Source organism: Theropithecus gelada, chromosome 18, assembly GCF_003255815.1.
Source record: "Theropithecus gelada isolate Dixy chromosome 18, Tgel_1.0, whole genome shotgun sequence".
NCBI lineage: Eukaryota > Metazoa > Chordata > Mammalia > Primates > Cercopithecidae > Theropithecus > Theropithecus gelada.
This window is the reverse complement of record NC_037686.1, coordinates 48,787,951-48,808,479: the sequence shown is the minus strand read 5'-3', so window position 1 is coordinate 48,808,479 and position 20,529 is coordinate 48,787,951. Positions and strand designations below refer to the sequence as shown.

Genomic DNA, 20,529 nt, shown 5'->3' with positions numbered 1-20,529 from the left:
GGCAAGCCCCTTCAGCAATCTAAGCCTCAAAACAAAGAAGGCAGAAAAAGAGTGGGCCTCTTAGATTTCTCAAATCCCTTTAAATGATAAAATATGTTACCTTTATATATATATATACAAAGGGTGCTGTTGATGGTGCTTTCCTGTGCTTGAGATTAGAGATCTGAAAGACCAAGCTGATCCAGGCCTCCTTCCATGAAGATTGTGTGTTTAGTCTGTCCTATGGCTAATGACTGCAGCTGCTTCCTGCAGAGACTGTTATAAGATCTATAAAAGGCCGAGATATTATGGTTTCAGAAGCAGGTAATGAGCATACACAGAAATCACGTGGTTTTATTCTTTCCATTTGGATTTTTAGTTTGTAGGCTTTCTACACAGGAGTTCATGGGTACGATGCCAACTCTCACAGACAACAAGGATTTATTGTATTAATAATCTGCAAATTATGGATTGCAAAACCAAAGACATTTGGGGATTTCATTGAATTTCTACCAAAAAAGATGCCTCCATGCTGAGGTTTTCAAGTTTTTCACTGTGCCCAGTTGAAATTAATTATAAACTATACATCTATTTGCATATTAATTATGAAAACACACCATGGAATATATTTAGGATAAAGTACAGCAGGAAAAGATGGCAATTTATGAATACTGTGTACCAAATCAAATGAAACACCCAACTAAGAGTATTTTCCAAAAATAGACTTTAAAATGTATCTTTCTTCAATGCTATAGGAATTCAGTCCATTGAAATCCGCAAACAAAAAGTCCATTTGCTAATTTCTTGATTTCAGATTGTTTGGGACAGTATCTACTTGAACTATGATGGTAAACCAATTCCAAAATTAACCTGAATTTTTAAAAATTTTTTACTGATAACCATAACCATGGTCAAATCTGTTCTATGAATGTGGCTCCACAAATGTGGGTCAAAAAATATGAATCTAAAAATTGAATCCATCATCAAATAAGTTGTGAATATGCTTGGTTTTTAAAAATGAATTCTCTTATTGCATATTACCTTTGATGTGCCATACATTATTTTAAGTACTATGTAAAGTGTTTCACAAATTTCTCTGACCAGAGAACACTTTTTCACAGAGCATCTTCCTGGACCAGTGTTCTTTGGGAAATCCTGGGTCTGATGACTTGCCATTGTTGTCATGTGTCTCCATTCTCTGGTTTCTTCTTGGCTTCCTAGGTTCTGCCACTGTGGCCATCACCTGGGATTGGAGAAAGACAAATGGAACAGACCCACTCAGAATTACAGTCCTTGTTTATTTCATCAGAGGCTGGCCTAATACTTACATTAGCATTAGCTCTTTCTGGCTAGAGCTTCATGTTTCACTCACTGTCTGTTCACTTCTGACCTGAAACAATGGGACTGCAGAAGAGAGAAGGAAAATATCTGGTGGTCAGGCCAACTCTGTATACCCCATGATGAAGATGTTTTCCATAGGAGTTCATTGTCACAGGTGAAATTTAGTAGCCATAGCCAAAGATTTCTTAAGCCTTTCTTCCAATCAGTGTGCCACAGCTATTTGATATGTCAGTCTCAGCAGATGAGTTCTGGGAAGATTCATCCCTTTCATGAGCAAAGGGAGAATGGAAAGGGAAATGGTCCAACTCAAAGAGGGAAAAATAAAGGACAGAGGGATATAACATTTTTTAAGCTTCTAGTATGTAACCAGCACAGTGCCACGTGATGTGTATACCAATTTCAGTTCCAATCCCCATATTAGGACTGAATTTTAAAAAGCTACAGAAGTTAAGAAAAATAAGAAGAAAGAATGATGCTGAAGCTAAATGAATATTTCTGTCTCAAGGAAAGAGCTGCGACACTTCTTCCAGAATTCCACCTGGGCCTTTTTCTGTCCCTTCCCACTGGGACAGCAACTTCTCCCTTCATTCATATTCCAACCTCTTTTCTCCACTTCTTTCCCTCTTGCGCACTAAAAATCCAACTCCTCGTCATCAACCCACCACCACCTATGTCTCTTTATTCACATTAAAACACCCTCATGCCCCTAGTTTTCCACTGCCTTTTATGCTCAGCTCTCTGCAATCTGACTTTGGCTCCACCATGCCATACCCAGTTTAACCAGTGGGATCCTCAATAACCTTTCAATAGCCAAATCCTAAGGGAAATATTAAGTTCTCCTCTTACTTGAAGGCTGTGTCACAACTTGCATTCTTGACACTTTCTTCTCTCCTGATTTATTACAACTGCTCCTTTGTATTTCTCTTAACACTTTGATTCTTTCTGAATCTTCTTGCCTGGTTTATCTTCCTTCTCCTCCTCCCTTTAGGTGTTGATGCCTCCAGAGTTCCTGTTCTTATCCCTCTTCTTATTTTACATACTGTCTTTGGCTTATCTCATCCACTATTCTCTCTCTAATCTTCTAATTATTACAAGTTCCTAGTCTACAAATGTTGATGCCTTTTGGGTTCTGTCTTAATTTTTCACATGTTTGCTGGATATTGCCATGAGGAAGTTCCCAAAGCAAACCCATTTTATTTCCCCTCAATTTTTTTTCCTCCTTCAAGAATCCTGTCCTGAATTCAATGGAACTTTATTTGCCCAGTTACCTAAATCAGAAACCCACAAGTCCTCCCCAACTCCAATTCAGCTTTCAACTGCCTCTCCTCTCCCAAGCAAATCTGATCTTGTCTTTAACACACAATCTTTAAACACATCCAGGGCTTCTCCATTGCTTGCAGTTTAAAAAGCAGATGTCTTGTATGGCACTCAAAGCTCCTTAAAAACTGGCTCTAACCTATGTTTTCAGTCTCGTCTCACATCATTCTCATTCCCAAATTCTCATCATGATTTGCATAACTTAAATCATCCTTCCCTGCTGGTAGCTCCCTAAATATTCTGGATTTTCATTCATCTTGATGCATTTCCTGAGGATTGCTTTCTTGAACATGACCTTTTATGTGTATTCTTCAAGATCTACCTCCTCTCGGAGAAACTCTTCCAGTTTTCTCCTTCCTCTTGTCCTGCAAGTCATGGGTCGCTCTGAGTTCTTTCTGAACCATTATAGGGAGTTCTAGTGTAGGGCTTCTTACATTGCATTGGAATTATTTGTCTGAGTGTCAGCCTTCTCAACCGGACAGTAGACATTCTTTCCTCTGCTCCTTTCTGGCCTCCAGCACAAGCTGACACAGTGCCTAGTTACATGCGTCATCAATTGAAACCTCTGCCTTAACCCTGGTTGTCTCAAGTGTCACTGATGTCCAAATAATATAGGTGTATCTCTCCCTTTGTACCTCTTCTGCCTCACCTCATTACTCCTTCTCCTTTGCAGTTAGTAGACACAAAATGTGGGTAACTTGCATAATTTCTCTATGCTTCACTTCCTTTATCATTAAATGAGAAGAATAACAGAACAGAACTCAACCCAAGGACTTGTTACAACAAGGATTCAATGAGAAAAAGCATGCACCATTTTAGCACAGTGCCTGAGTTATAATATATGCTCCATAAATAATAGCTGTTGGTGTTGCTATTACAAAAGGAAGACTTTTTTTAATGATTCAATGTTTTATTGTAGCCTATAGCAAATTAAAAGTTATCCTTACTCATGTTTTGTTTTACCCTTTTTTCTATTGCCTTTATTGGATTTGTATTGACAATACCATTTAGCATAGAAATTTCATTTTAGATTTCATTCATGTGCATTGGTCATTTTGTCTACCCAGTATTTCTACATCTTTTCTTTGGTATGAGCGTTCTAGCTGTCTTTTGAGAAATTACTATCCCTACGTTTTATGTGATCCTCCTAATGGACTTGTCAATCACAGTGTCCTCCTAGCTACATCTTCCATTCACAAAATAGGGACATGACATGGCCTAAGCCAGGATAATCTCTATTCTAGAATTTTGTCACAGGACCAAATATACTGATACTAACTCACTCATAGTCAATATTATATGCATCTCAGAAGCTCTCTATGTTCTGTTGCTTGACTGTTACTTTAATTGTGGGAGTTTTAAGTTCACTATCTTTCTAACAAATTAATTCTTTCCCTTAAATTGGGCCAGACTGTTATTCCGTGGCTTTCAACAAAGTAACCATAGCAGGTAAAACGTTGCTCAGCTATGTCAACACTGAATGAACTATCTTTTGAGCAAGTGAGAATTGGAAAGTAGAAGGTAATTCAAAAAAGCATGAGACATAGTTCTGGTTTAAAAGGGATTGCAATTCAAATAGGAAGGAAAAACAAACATGGATAGAAATTAACTCAGGAACAACTAAATGATAAATAGGGGACAATTAAGTATTAGGTTAAGTCATATGCAATTTCTCTTTTTGTAAGTAAAAAAACTATTGCAATTTCCTGTGGGTTAATGTAATGGAATTCTAATGGACATAAGAAAAGAAGGGAAAAACAGAAACAAAAACAAGATGAGCACTCTGCAATGGGAAAAGCTCCATGTAGGAGGTGAAACTTAAGCTGGACCTAAACATGTGGACAGGCTTTGAAGAAAAGGAAGAGGACTTAGTTGGAAGGAAGAAGTGAATTAGGAAAGGCATAGAGATAGAAAAAAGCATTCACCTTGAGGATCAAAAAGGAGCTCAGCTTGATGTCAGAAAAGGACATGTTTGGGAGATCGGTAGAAAACATGCAGGGAGAATTGCATGAATAGCTGTAGTAGACAGAATAATGGCACATAAAGGAGTCTGTGTCCTAATCTCCAGGATCTATGAATATGTTAGGACACAGGACAAAGAGGAATTAAGGTTGCAGATGGAATTAAGATTGCTAACCAGATGACCTTAAAATAGAGGGATTATCCTCGTTTATGCTGTTGAGCCCAATGTGTCACAAGGGTTCTATAAGTAGAAGAGGAGGCAAAAGAGAAGTTTGCAGTGACATGTTGTGAGAAGGACTCCATCCACTGTCGCTGGCTTTGAAGATGGAGGAATGGCACCACAAAATGAGAAATGTGAGCAGCGTCTAGAATAGGAACAGGGCAGGAAATGGATTCTTCCTTCCCTACAGCCTCTGTAGGGAACACCTCTCTGCCCAAAACACGATTTTAGCCCAGGGAGATCTGTGTTCGACTTCATAACTATAGAAATGCAAGATACTTACGGTATGTTGTTTGGAGCCACTAAGCTTTTGACAATGTCTTACTGCAGCAACAGAAAACAAATATAATGATATTTAAAACAATTAATTTAAAAAAATAAGATAAGGCTACTGACCAGTCAGAATGAATGCCCAACCAATCAAAAGTACCTACTGAACATCAGCTCAGAGTAGATGGGCTATAGCCACTTTACAGAGGGCTTTGAACTCGATTCCATGGGGAACATGTAGTCTATTGAGGTGTTAGGTATGAATGTATTCTGGCAAAAACAATAAGATCAATGGATGTTATCAGTGGCCTCTCTAACACATCTCTGTCCACACTGGAGTAAATTTTCATTTAAAAATTGCCTGGTTTAAACATACCAGCATTTTTTAAACTCTGTATGATTCACCTGTGGGACCTGCCAGATTATTTTGTTTGATTATTTTTGCTTAAATTATTAATGCAGCAGATAGTGTTGATGTTTATTGCTCGTACTAGGCACAGTTCTTTGGCAGTCACTTTTCTCAGCAAGAGAATCAACTAAATGAAAAAAAATTAAAAATTCATAACACTTAAAGCCTTCTTTTTTGTATAAGTCATAAATTAGATGGAAGAATGGAGCTTTTTCCTCTTTCACCAAAACATGAGATGAAATGGCAGAGATTAGAACATCAACAAGGGACCACTTCTGAGTCTAAAAGTAAAAAAGGATGAGATTACTTCCAGGAAGTTCTGTGGCTTACTTCGGAGGGTCATCCTAGAAGAAAGGCTGAGTTTGTTACTTTTCTTCTTCTTTTCTTATACACAGTCAATAACTCAATCTTTTTTTGTCCCAAACTATTTAATCCTATTTACACCATTAGTGATTAGAAAAATGCCTTCCAAATTAAAAAAAAAAAAGAAAAAGCTACTTATGTGAATGAAACTCTCATACATTGGAAGTTATTTAGTCTGTGGCTTCTATGATGCGGTGCATGCATTTCTGTATGTTTGACTATTAAAAAGAAAGCCACGTGGTGTAAGGGATAGGGCATGGGCTTTAGAATCCAATGGAGGGGTTTCAAATTTTAGCTCTTTCATTTACCAGCCATGCTGTTGGAGCATGTTAGTTGATACCTTTAGGTGTCCTGTATATAAAATCAGGATTAAAAAAGGACTCAGCAGGCTATTAAGAATAAAGTTCACATGTATATAGCTTACTATGTGCCAAGTACTATTCTACTTTTTACACTGATTAGCTCATTTAATTCTCGCAACAAAACCATGTGCTTGATACTATTTTACAAATGGAGAAACCCAGCCTTAGTGAGGTTTCGTATAATTTGCTTAAAGTCTCACAACTAGTAAGTGGCAGAGCTGGGATCTGAACCCAGGCAGTCTGACCCCAAAGTCTATGATCTTAACTATTTAGTCTAATTACTGGTTTCCTTCCTTGTTTCTTATCTGAAGGATTATACAGGCAATATTCAGCTTAAAAATAGATTCTATTTTAAAATTGCCTTTGAAATTAGTGATTTGCCACTTTGAATTTATTTTATCCCAAAATTGTGCTACCAAAATCTTAAATCTATTCCAGGTTATTAACAAAAAACAAACATATAAATAAAAATCTAACCTTTAATGGAAATAAAATATTATATATTTGTAATGCTAAAGAAGAAAAGTACCATAGAACATAGTATAAATGACACATGAAGATAGTATAAATCATGAAGACGATTGAACATCTCTAGCCCTCAATTATCTTATTTGTGAAAGATCTTAGCTGTCCCTAAGATCTAAATTAGATAAGAATAAGGAAGTAAAAGGAAGTTGTGGTGTGAAATTCGAAGGGGGAGTTTAGGGAGCATGAATACACTCGGAATTTGATAATGTGGGCTTTTATTGTTTAATTTCCCTTTAAAATGTATAAATTTCCTTTCCCTTCATATAGATTCACCACCAGCACTACTCTAACTATTTTTCTTCTTGAGAAAGAGGAGAGGGAAAGCAAGGAAGAGGAAGAGAAAGAGAAATAGATAAAAACATGGTCAAGTAGAAGAGTCTGTGGTGAGTTGAGGAACAAGACAAGATGGAGGTGATAGTTGGAGAAATTGAGGATGTGCGTGGAGTAAGAGGGAAGTGGGAGTAAGAGGGAAGTGAAGTAAGACAACACAAAAGGCACCAGAAAGACGATTGAACATTTGCAAATCCAGGCTCTCTGTTAAGTGCATCCATATCAATAAATTCAATTCAATCCAATGTTACATTCCATCATCTAACGCCCTTAGAAGTCATTTCCACACATATGCTAGGTTTCTATCCTTATAAATTAACAAAATTTTATTTGTTTTTGTGTAGTAGAAGCTAGCTCTTTCCAGATCAGACTTTGTCCCCCTGGCACTTGCTGAGAAACAATCTTGGTTATAGGTCTAGAGATAGTAAGTGGTAGTTGGGGTAAGTTTTAAGGAGAACAGATATTCTCTTGCAAGGCAGCTGCCCCAGTGAGGTTATTACAGGGTCTTCAAGCAAAGGGAAACTAGTCTTCTCAAACTGAGGGGAATAAGCTGCTTCCACTGGGAAGGGAGGCTCATAGCCATTTGGTGATTCAAGATTCTCAGCTTTGATTCAATTGATCCAGATGCCACATCCAAAGAGTCAGGGTCCCACCTCTCCCCAGTCAATACCCTAAATTTCACGTAAGAAGGCTGGTGAGTCTGTGTAATTTTGCAATCCACATAATAAGAATCTCAGTTTGATTTTCAATTAGGTCAGCTCTGTGGTTATAGGAAGAGAGTCTTTAGGAGCAGCCATAGCAAAAGTTTTCTAGTTCTCTTACTATAATTTGAGCGTTTAAAGCCCTGAACTTGTCATTGTCCTCCTATAAGTCCCCCAGTTCATTTGAAGCAGCCCTCATACCTCATAGTTCTTGAAATCATCATCACTGCCATCACTGCTACCATGAAGGCCAAGTTCAGCAGCTATTTGGTCCCCTAAGACACTGGTTCAATTGGCACTTTTATCACAATTAGTCACAATTAGTCGAGATAGCACTGCATGCCATAAAATACTGATATTTCATTTCCACGAGCAGGGTGCAGCATTGCACTCAAGCCCAGGGATTTAAACCAATCCCATAACTCCATTTGGAGGACCTCTCTTCTGGGACTACTCCTAATATCAGTACTGTACGTTCAGGGTCCATGAGAAAAATAAAAACCACACTGGGAATTTCAACTGAGAAATTTAGTAAAGGAATTTAGAAAATTCAAGAACAAAAAGGCAATCCAGCCAGAGATCTGGCAGTTCAAAGGAAGGGCCAAATGGAGAATGTGATGCAGACCCAGCAGAGGAAGTACCTGGATGCTGCACTTCCTTAATGGGGTATGAGGAAGCTGGTTCTTTGTGCTAGAAGGAGTGGGACATGCCGTTCCCAGAATAATGCTATTGGAACAACTTAGACCCTGAAGGAAGAAGTCTCTTTTCTTCTCCTGGCTTTCTTTCTCTAGTATCATCTATTGGAAGAACCTAACTGGAAATAAAGGAAAAATAGTTGTCAGAGTCCTGGTTGCAGTATCATAGGATAGATCACAGAAGGCCAGGTTTGGAATGAAAGACAGTAACTAAATCACTGCACCATGAATGCAGGGTGAAGGAGTTAGCAGTTACATGTAAGGAGCGTCTGTGGCCAAATCATTCACATAGTGTCTGTATTTACATAACTATAGCCATGGACTAAGATAATCAAACCGTTAATCAAACCAATGTAGCCAAATTGATTTAAAAGTTTATTTGTACTAAACTGATAAACTTTTTTTCTTCATTTGAAATTGTTTTGGAGATGTTGCACATCAAGCTTGTAGCTAGCCATGCGTACAAAATCTTCCAGCCTAGTCTAAGATGAAGAAAAAATATCTGCTGCCATGATTCCCCATGGGCAACTGATAGACACCGTGAGTAACAGGACTTGGATTTCTGAACCTTTGCTCTGTGGCAAAGCCATACAGCTATCCCCACGTGACCTGGATATATCTTAGGCTAATCCACTTTATCAGTGTAAACCTGAACCTGAGTCTAGTGTGAAGTACAGTGACAACTTAAACTGTGTTGTTAGATAAAATATCTGACATAAATGTATAGATGAATGAATAATTTAGAAAGTGAATATCTGATCCACTTTTGTTACAGATTTCACGTGAATCGAAATTTGGAGCTTGAATGACCCAAATGCTTTGCCTACGTTGATCCTACATTCAGGCTGCTTACATCTCTCTTGACTTCTCTAAGAACCAGATGGTCACCACTTAAAGGTCTGCTGGAATTTTAACAACACCTTCTCAACCAATTTCTTCTTCATGGGAAAGTAAAAGCAATAAAAATGCCTTCAAGTTAACCAGGTCTTATTAGGTACAAATTGTTGCAAAGAAAGTGGGGTGGGATGGAAGTAGAAGGTTGTTTTGAAATCATCTCACAAATGTCAGCATTCAAGACCTGAATGATCCAAGATAGCAAGAGCAGATCAATGATCTCTATAGAGAACACTCTACAAAGGATTTGGAAGGAAAAGTAAACCCACAGGGCTTTCAACCCTCTTCCTATGAACAATGGGGCTCATAGAGTTCTCAAGACAGAGGAAGAAGCTCCTGCAGATGCCAGACAAAGAAGGAAAGGTGATCCATCAACCTCCACCTGCTTTACAAACTGGCCAAAGAAAAGCCCTGCTTAGCAGCCCCTTGTAGATGGGGCTAAGCTGAGTGAATGGAGTTGAGTGGAGATGTTCCCGCCTCATGGGGCTTCCTACAGCGGCTGCTGCTTCCTTCGACGTCACAAATTGGGCAAATCCTCCAACGCTAAGGGACCCCAGACTGTGCTCCAGCTTTCAGAAGGAGCCTTTCATAGCAGCTTCCAGCTGTGGGCCGTAATGGTGCCACATGCGTCACTGGGGCTAGGATCTGTCCCCTGAGCACTGCTGTCAGAGGCCTAGTGAGTGATGTGGTCTAGGGCCGTGGGTGCTCACTCAGATTCTGCTTTGGTCTTGACCACAGCATCAGAGATGATTTGACGCATTGGGTTTGAACATGTTTTGAGTTACTCTGTATTGCATACACATGTAAAACAAATCTGGGAACCCACAAGTGTGTGACCAATTATTTTGCTCCTCTGCAAAGTGTTTATTAAATTTTCAAAAACGAGATGATACAAAGAGGCAAACAACAGAAGCAATCACAAACCCGAAACAGTTTTCAAATCTATAAACAAGTTTTGAAAAAGATTCAAGTAACTTTCCAACTGTGTTGCCAATGCAGTGAGGAAAACAGATCTTTCTTAAGGTTCGGGAAATTTTCAAGTGTGTCAGAGTGACCCGCACACGTCTGTTGGGATGTTCTGAGTGGCAATGAATTCACAGAGAAGCTCTTGCTCCAGACTTTCAGGATACAAAAGCAGCAAAAGCAAGGCCTTGCATCTTGGTGCCCTTTAGTGACTCTAGGTCTCTCAAGATTGGAAGCCCAGAGACCTAGGTCCAAAACCAACTTCTGCCCCTAGTCATATAAGGGATATTGGACAAACCACATTGAGCCCTACTTCTTTATCTATAAAAAGAAATGCTTTGTCAAACCATTAGCAGTGACTCATTAAGAGGTTTTAAAGACGATTTGGTGGGACTCACCAATATTTTAGAAGAAAACAAAACAGAATCAAACCAAAGAGAAAATATCAGAGTGTATTACAGGTAGTGAAAGTAGGCTTCGTTGTGGGAAATTTCTGTTTGAATATGTGTGTGTACTGAAATTGTTTTGTTCTTCTATAACATGCTTATTAACTTTTAAAAATGAAAAAATATAAAGAGGTAAATGTCAGAAGCAATCACAAACAAGCCCCAGTTTTTAACAATTTCTGAAAAACATTAACTTTCCATATTACTGGCAAGTATATTTTTCTGTACTAGGTTATACAATAAGATGTTTTTCTTAATAAACATTTGGGTCAAGAGTTTTGAAAAACACCCCTCTAAGTTTCTGTCCAGCTCTAATCTTCTATGATTCCCAGAAATAGAAGGGACCTGCTCACTGAGCCGTAAAGATAATACTCTCATGTAACATTTTTTAGCACTTACTACGTTTCCAGGCACCGTGTCAATTGCTTTCCATGCATCATCTCATTGAACACTCCCAACAACCCTATGTGTTAGGTAATCATGATGCTGTTTTACAAGGACTGAGGAAATTAAGCAATCTTGGAGAGGTTCAGAACATATAGTTAGCAAGAGAGCCAAGATTTGAAACTTACAGGCTGACTCCCAAGTCTTTAATTTTTCTTATGATTTGCTGCCAAACATGTGAGATTCTGAGCATCAGTTAGTAACTGGGCCCCTGGTACAGATGGGCGCAGGTCTTTTGCCTGAATTTCCATGTGAAGGAGGATGACCAATCATTTCCCTTCCTCTTGACTAGGAGAAGGTGCATTGTGCATTTCAAAAATCTGCCTAGCCCTGGGAGATAAGGGGGTCACTTTATCTGTTTGCATTTCATTAAATTTCACTCAGTGTCTTCCAGAGTCCTCATGAGTATCAGAGAAGGCATAATCTGTACACGTGGTTTCATTTAAAATGAAAATATCAAGCAGTGTCATTTTCACAAGTATCCCCACCCTGTCTGAGGCTGAGAAGAGTGTAGCTATGCATACTGCAGTGAGAAGAAAACTTCAGCTCAACTGGAGGATGTAAAGGTACAAGTAAGGTTTCAGCAGAAGCACTCGTAAATCTCACATGAAGTCTTTCTTCTTTCCTAGCTCATACCCCCATTAATGCATGGACTCTGGCTTGACTTTATCAGGTGTCAGAATAGGCTTCTGTGTGTATTCTTGACTAGAAGTAAAACAAATATTTTCTTTCTAAAGTTATTGAGTCCCATTGATCTGTATGAAATTTCACCATTAGATAGTCATTCCTTTTGCTTGAAGGCTCTGAGTCTGCTTAAAAATCAAACCTTTGTATGGTTCACAAGCAAAGTAATTAATTGCCTAAATGACCATTAGGTCATTCTATAATCGAATAAAATTCCAATGGTACACAAACAGTAAATTCAACTGGGAGCCATGGGTAAGATTCACAGTGTACAGCATGATCTGGAGAGGCAGGCTTAGCTGGGGATCTAAGTGAAGCATGAAACTCAGTGGGGAGGGTCATAGCAAAGCATCGAAGACAACTCTTGGCCACTTGTAAAATGTTGCAAGAGGTTGCAATACTCCAGAATAATCACAATTTTTTCATACAGTGCTTCCCAGTTTATAACATGTTACTCTATTTAACACTCCCAGCATCCCTTGGGGTAGATATTTCTGGAGGAGGAAACTAAGGAGAAAAGGGATGTGACGTGCCCGAGGTCACCCACTGTGAAATGGCAGGTCATATAACTCCTGAGCCCTTCTGAATGAACCACACTTTCTTCCCAAGCAGAGGGGCTCATTCTCAGTGCCCAGATCTGAGCTCAACCTTTTTCTTTCTGGAAAAAGACATCTCATGCCACTTTCGACACATGTCAGGGAACACAGAGATACATCAAAGAATATAGGATTCTGGCTTTAATGCCTACCTAAATAAAAGACTGGAGATGTGGATGTGTGTGGTACAGACACACACAACACAACACACATACAGCACACATACAGGATCACTGGGAAGAGTGTCTGTTCTAGGTTCATAATTCAACCAAAATTTATCGGTGATTAAAGCAATTGAGCTTTGCTCCCATCTCTGATTTTGCCTTGACTTTCAGTCCTCAGCTTCTTTCTCCTTTTCTCCCCGCCCACTTTTTAGTGGCCTTTGTTCTTCGTTCCTGAGCCATCTGGTTGCAAAGTATGGTAGGAGCACAGTGCAGCAGGCACATGAAAAAGCAGTACAAAAAAAAAAAAAAATTAGTAGGAGTGAAAACAAAAGACATGAAGATCCTGAATTTTTAATTTCTCTTTTCAGATTGAAATATCACTGCTCCTAGTTCTGATGCAAAATTGAAAAGAGTGCACTGGGTCTTCGAATGGCAGATTGACATGGAGAAAGAGGGAAGCATGCCCAAGATAGCCTGGGGGTCAAGGCTGGGCTCAGTCATGCCTGGACAAGCCATGTGAGTTGTCTCTGGACTTGGATGACATATCAGAGGAGCTATTTGAGGAGCCACATCAGCACCCCTGCTTCTATGGGCCACCAGGCTGTGGTGTTCAGCCCTTGCACCATGAAACTTTTTTTTTCCAGAAGCCAAAGCTTTGAGCATCTCCTCCCGTATACAGAGTGTATATGTTTATGTCCATGTCTTCCACCATGTGAACGCATGAAACCACCACCTCAAATATCATAAATCCTCTCTCTCCCCCTTTCTGTCTGCCTGTTTATCTACAATCTGTCTATTTAAATTCTTTTTAAACAAGAAGGGAATATCTTTATGCCTGTTTGTAGGGATATTCTACATCCATCTGTTATTTACATCATTCGTTTTCCTGAGGTGTCTCCAACAAATCCTGGCTGGATGCACTGTATGTGTTATTAATAAAACAGCTGTAAAAATATTAACTGTACAGCCTAATTGTCAGCCCTGATTGGGAGCCAAGTTTATCCCCGGACGGATGCGGAGACTCAGAATTTGGGCTTCCATCCAGATCTGACCCTTGCAGCTCACTTTACATTTGATTCTTTGGCCATTTAAGCTGTTCTGGCTTCTTTTTCCTCCCAGGGATCTGTGCACATCCGGCCTCCTGGCCTCCTGGCTCCTTCAGGTGGCGCTGGTCCAGCTTCCTGAATGTTCATGGCCAGGCCCTCTCTCCTCCTCTCCCCACTTTTGTTAAACTTAACAGCCATATGCTAGAGAATCACCTTCCAGTAACTTAAAAGATGAGTAGAAATATTGTCAGCATTGCCTCTCCCTGCACACTAGTAGGAAATAGCATTTGGAGAGTCTGCATTGGAAAACACATCTCTATTAAAAGCATTGGGTTAGGATACCAGAAAACCCAGAGTGATTGGCTGCAAAGTGATACTTCCTTAGTATCTGGAATCAGATCAATCTCTCAGCCAAACCTTCTGGATAGGGAAGATAAATGAAGAGGTGATAATACATTTTATTTTTAATGAAGTGCTCAAAATAAACCAAATGAGGGCAGAAGTTGGCAAGTGAGGCATTTTTTTACAGTGCCCTCCTTGGGATAGTTGGATTAACCCTGATTGGCTTACACCTAAGTGAAGCTAAAGTGTTTACTGTGGGGCAAGACCGGGAGGACAGACACTGCATAGAAAACAACTTGGATTCTGCCAGTATCCAGAAAGCCTTGGCGTCGTCTGCATCTAATTCTTAGGTGATGGCATAGAAGAACATTCTTAGGTAGGGTGGTATGGTGGTTTGCTTCATTAAATGTGAAATACATAAATTATCTGCCAACATTTCACAGGTGAAAGGATGAATGGCACCATTCAAGCTCACAGTCCCAGTAACATTTAACATGGCTGTGATTAGCTGTCAAAAAGTTGGATAAGATTTGATGCTTTATGTTTTGTTTTGTTTTGTTTTTTCTCTATTGGGACTTTTTTTATGATTGCAATACTCCACTCAGTGAAGGGTTTTGGAAATTTTATAGGACTGGCCTTTGATTTTGCTTATTTTTCTAGAAAGATTTCAAGCAGGCTCTCCTGCCATATAAGATTACCTCTCATATTCTCTTAACCTCACATTTTCCAGGGCATCCCTGCGAATGTTTCCAAAAAGACTGCTTGTGCTGGGGTCACCATCCCAATTCTCATAACTATTAGTATTGACAATCTGATCGGACGCTAATTGTTTGTTTGACTTACACATTTTTAAATAATCACTTGTAAGGGGAACCCATATTTTTGTCTCTAACAGAGGTAATGAAAATTTAAAAAAAGAAACCAAAAATTTGAATTACCATTCCTTAAAAGAAACTGCAGCAGGATGTCAATGAAGTCATCAAATGCACTGCTGGAGAGCTGACCTCAACAGAAAATTTAACACTCCGCTATCTTGCTTGAAAAATACAGATCTTTTTTTTATACATGGTCAATTGTCTTCCAAAAATGTCTGCATTGTAAAATGTTTTTGTCTAACAATTGGACTAGATTAAAATGACTTCATAGAGACAAACTGTTTTTAGCCCTGAAATAACTAAAATTATTAGATATTTCAACAGCAGCTATCCTTCTTTTTCTGCCTTTGCTTACCATATAGTTACCTGAGTTTAAATGTGTTGATGTTTCCTGACCCATATCTTATAAATGTATGACAAATTAAATGTCTTTTCAGTGAAGCAAAATGAAAATATTTAATAGAAATCTTAACTTTCATGAGAGCAAGAACTTGCTTTATCTACTATATGTGTCTCCCATAGTGCTTAACAGACAGCTGTTTGCCCATAGAGCTCACTATTCGTTGACTAATGACCAAGTTAATAAAATTCTCTACTTGGCATAAGAGGGAGGTCTAAGTTTCTTCCTGCTTTAAGCTTCTATATTACACTGTTAAATGGTAAAAAGACTTTTAGCAATTCTTTATTTTATTTAGATGTTAAACAGTGTTTGCTGAGTATTTTCTATGGCACTTAGCACAGTGGTAGGCACTGGGATGGATTCATAAATAAACATGAGACCTGCCTCCCACCAATAAAAATTATATAATTTGTTTGTGGAGCCAGGATATCACATAGCAGAAGCATTGTAAAATCTGGAGTAGAATGGTAGTAACTGCATATAGGCAGATAGGGCATTCAATTTCAGAGAAAAGGGCTGTGGGATTAGTTACAAGACAAAACTTCATATGAAAGACAATGGAAGAGCTGGACCATATAGAAAGCAGAAAATGAGGAAGAAATAAGCAGTTTAAGATGGAAGACTTGGTAGACCCAATATATTCATTGCTGAACTTTTTGTCCTAAAGCCTAAATAACAATAACAGATGGAGACTAACTGGTGAGCTCAAAGTTTGGTGATAATTCAAGCTTTTCTTATAATCAATGTTTATGATGTGAAAAAAAGTCTGCACTCAAGTGTGTGGTATGCATTAATAAGTTACTGAATATGTTTAAGACGGAACAAACTTTATGTCATTGTTAATGTCTATTAAAATGTGGCATTCTGAGAAGGTGAGAAGTTAATTTTTGGTGATGGCTTCCGGAGGTAGATGGAATGAATAGTCCTAAAGGTATTCAATTACCAGAGAGAAGGCTACTGAGGAGATAAGTTCAACTCCCATGATTCTGGAAATCTCAAGTGAAAACAACTTTAAAAATGACAAATTCAGCAAATATTTACTATTTCAAACAAAACACCGACTTTCCATTACTTTTGCATGGCAAAGAAGTGGAATTCTTAATCTCAGAGGAGATAGCTTTTTATTCAGGAAAATATTCTGATGCACTTTTTTTTTTTTCTTTTTTAATGATGCCCCTCTTGTCTTAAAAGATAGGATTAAAAAAAGAGAGAGAGCTAAACTGCACTACATAAAAAATTAACTGGAATTTGGGAACTGGTCACTGATGCCTCATTGGTGGTTGGAGAGGGCTGAGCAACTTGGCAAGAGGCTGGCAAGAAGCCTAGAAAGAAAAGACAGCCATGCAGACGTCCAGGCCGAGTGGATAGCTGAGGGGCTTTTAAGAGTAGTGGTGATTAATATTCAGTTGTCAATGTTTCCTATTCTGAGTTGTGCTGAAACCATTCATTTCTATCTTTAAAGCTTTAGTTAAGATCTGCCTAGAGATGTGTTGGGTGTTGGCAGAGAGTGGAGCAGTACTGAGCCTGGGTCAAAGCAGCGTAGAAAGAGGATGTTGGTTATGGGAGCTGAGACAGCTAATTTAGGGCAGGCTGCCCAATGACCAACCCTGGAGAACATCAGCCTTCCCTTGGGAATCCTCAAAGGTTTCAGGAAGAGTGTGGAGGACATGGATAGAGGCTTGAGCCATTTCCTTTGGGTAGTAAAGAAAAGGGAAATATCAGGCTCCTGACATGTAGGTAACTTTTAGCCATGCTGAGACAGCTGGATGAACAGAACAAGGACAACATATCTATCCATCCGTCAATTGATCCAATTATTCGTCATTCAGTAAGTACCAAGAACCTATTATACGTGAATCACTACATTATAAGAGACATTGTTTCTTTTTTTGTGTGCAGATTTTAATTTTAATAATTAACGTATACACAAAGCACATTAAAGAAATAAAACCCAAAGCTTCCAGGATGAGCTTGACTTTCTATGGGCCTCGGAGAATGACTTGCATTTGAATAAGAATCAAAGGAGACATTCCAACGTGGATATCCTGGGAAGTCACTCTCCCTAGGCTCTGTCTAAATGGCATAGGGGAGCATATGGTCTCATCCCAGGATGTACAGTCCTTTGCCACAAGTTAGAGATGAAGCTGGGCCTGGTATATGCACCTGAATATTCCTACAGCTTCTGAGTCCTGTGGACAATGACAGAGGAGACAAACCACGCAAGAAATGTGTCTAGTATAAAACAAAATTTTAAAAGAAAGAATTAAAGGAGGGAAGAATAACATTCATATCAACTCTTGATATTTAGATACTAATTTGTAATTTATCATGAAATTGCATGTATAATATCTGATCTGTCATCACAACTGCTCTTTGAAGCAGGTATTATTATTCCCATCTCTCAGAAGACAAAACTGAAGATTATAGTTTGAGTAATATGTTCCAAAAACATAAAATTAGACCATGTGAGTGACTCAATTATCAGAGTAATTGTTATTAGTTTTCTCTCAGATCCAAAAATATTCCCTGACTTGTTCATCATTTTAATAGTTTATATTAAAAGTGCAGGACATATAATGAAATTTAAACTAATGAAAGGTAGAAATAAGGAAAGATTACTGATTAAATCATTCATTCTTCATCTAAATAGCCAATTCCCCATTTTATATGATGCAATTCTCAAAAATGTTACTGTCATGTCATTTTTCTGGGATGCATCACATAAGTGAGAAGGTACTTAACACAGTATTTGGGTGTTGCTAAATGCATCTATTGCATACCACCTCTGCTTATTCCTATCCTAACATTATGAACAGTACTAAAGAAATACAAACTACAGTCTCTGCCCCGAAGAAACTTCTCATCCTCTACATAGACGTTTTCCCCTTTCATGAAAGAACTATGGTGACTTTAACTTCCATCTAAGAGCTCAAACATGGAAACATTTTACCAAGTTAAAAATAAGCAATTTCTAACATTATGTTAATTACACCAGGATAAGTTATCAAGAAAAAAAGCAGTTGGTGTAAGCATTTTCTTTCCTTACTCCCATTTTGAGCAGAAGTTAGCATTGTATCTCCAAATGTCCAAGTTATCCTTATTCCCACGTCTGTAGGGGAAATGGAAATTTCCTTTCATGACTTTATCCTCCTCATCCCACTCTCCTTTGGACCTTGAGTGTCATTAAGTTGGGTAAGGAGAGGCAGAACGTTGGCGATTTGGGGATGAAACTGGATAGGAACAACTGGATCCACCAGAAAGACAGAGATTCCTTAGAATTCCTCCAGCACAGAGAAGCCATAGACTTTCCAGCAATGGGCCACATTGTGGGCCACTCTCCAGTGAGGAACTGCTATGGGGTGCTGAGAGGTAGACACTGGACACATGCACAGCACTGACCTTGAAGGCAGCAATGAGCTTCCCAATGAGCGTGACCATAGCCAGTTTTGTTGGCTGCTGAGAAGGACCCCTCTGCAGCCTCCTGGAGCAGCTGCCTGAGTGTTGCTAGAATACCAGCACTTGACTAAAGGGACAACAGAAATAATGGTGACTCTAAGGAAGGAAATGTCCCTCAATTTTTCTCCCAGCACACACACAAAATCAATATCTTTTTAAAGGTTTGTGAAACTAGTTTCACTAGTCAGATATGTGGTTGCTCAGGGCAAATTTAATTTCATAAGGACTAGAAACTCCACGTGTGCCATTCCTTGCCCTCAAGTGTTGTGTGGTAGAGTCACCTACATTTACAGGCAGTTGATCCTCACAAATCACGGATTTCCTATTTGGGGATTTGCCTACTTGCTAAAATTTATTTCTAATCCCAAAATCAATATGGGGGATACTTTCGCAACTACTCATAAACATGGCCAGAGCAGTGAAAAATTTGAGTTCTCACACTCACGTTTCTAGCTGGATCAAATAAGATGATACTCCCCCTTCTTGTTTCAGCTTTCTCACTGTAAACATGTGTCCTTTACATGGTCTATTTAGTGACACATTTTTTACAGTTTTCTGCTTCCTGTTGATGATTTTGCTGTTTAAAATGGTCCCTAAACATACTGCTGAAATGCTATGTAGTGTTCCCATGTGAAGGAAGGCTGGGATGTATCTAATGGAGAAAATATGTGTTAGATAAGCATCCTTTAGGAATGAGTTATAATGCTATAATGCTATTGAGTTATGAGTTCAATATTAACGAGTCAACAATATATATTAAATATGGTGTCTTTAAACAGAAACACACATGAAGCGAGGTTACGTATTGACTGGTGGACAAAAATGTTGTAAACAGAAGCTTTCAGGAATTTAACCCTGTATTTCTCCTAAGAGCAATGACTTGGCATTTGCTGATTCAGTGTTTGTGGACTTTATAACTCTCATGAATAATAAGAATCCACTATATTTACATATTCTTTGATTCAACCTATTATGTGCAAAACATCCCATTAAGCAGCAAAACAAAAATAGGCAATAAATTCTGCAATTTCCACCAGATCCTAATATACTGTAACCATACCATGCACCACAGAACAGAATTCAGTGAAGGTTTTCTCACTCAGGAAGTGTTTTGGGCCTCATGATTATTTCTGGAAGTAAAGGAGATAGTTATAAGGCAATCTCACTTATACAAAAGCTCTGACAAGAACCCTGAGGACAGCTCCGAGGATGTTTGTAGTGTGGCTTCAGTGTGTTTGCGGTCAATGCTTCCTGTTATAAACACAGGACTCAGGCTTTCCAGGGGGCTCTGTGAGCATCTGATCCTGGACAAGACTTGGCATGTTGCATCCCTGCAAAGGAGTGTATGTAAACAGGTTGTAAAATAATCATCTTGAACCCTTCCAAATGTAGGCAAGGTTAACAAACAAAGAAAATGAATACACCTATGCCTATGAGAATGTTGCTTTTGCACCTGTCTAAATTGAAAACTGATGAGTTTACAAAGTGAATGTGGCTAATGATGACTGATACTTGACTTACAAGGGTGGAGCCAAAAATGTCAGCCATTTGCTATGGGGTCAACTTTAAGTTCTGGAGAACTTAAAAAAGCAATTGCGGAAAGAAGCAATTGCAGTCTTCAGGTGAGCCTCATGGGTAATTGGGTTGAGTTCTAGCATATTTCCAAGACTTGGTAGCAAAATTATAACTGAACAGTAAAGAAGTAGTCTAGAAGGTAAGCACCAGAAGGATGAGAATTTTTG

The 20,529-nt window shown here is 38.8% G+C and overlaps 1 long non-coding RNA gene and 1 other non-coding gene across 3 annotated transcripts in view; one reads left to right on the top strand and one right to left on the bottom strand.

The window, feature by feature from the left end:
- Positions 1 to 982: 982 nt before the first annotated feature.
- LOC112611540 overlaps positions 983 to 20,529 on the bottom strand; it is a 53,272-nt gene continuing 33,725 nt past the window's right edge. The window contains exons 1-3 of one of the 2 annotated variants that reach the window (XR_003116679.1): positions 8,424 to 8,597; positions 5,250 to 5,359; positions 984 to 1,222 (exon numbers count right to left, since the gene is read on the bottom strand). This is a non-coding gene — a long non-coding RNA (uncharacterized LOC112611540). Of the gene's footprint in view, positions 1,223 to 5,249; positions 5,360 to 8,423; positions 8,598 to 20,529 lie in introns of those variants that run through there. The other variant, XR_003116680.1, reaches the window with a different exon arrangement.
- Positions 17,363 to 17,563, top strand: LOC112611738. The gene has a single exon (XR_003116719.1). It is a non-coding gene; the product is annotated as a small nucleolar RNA SNORA73 family (small nucleolar RNA).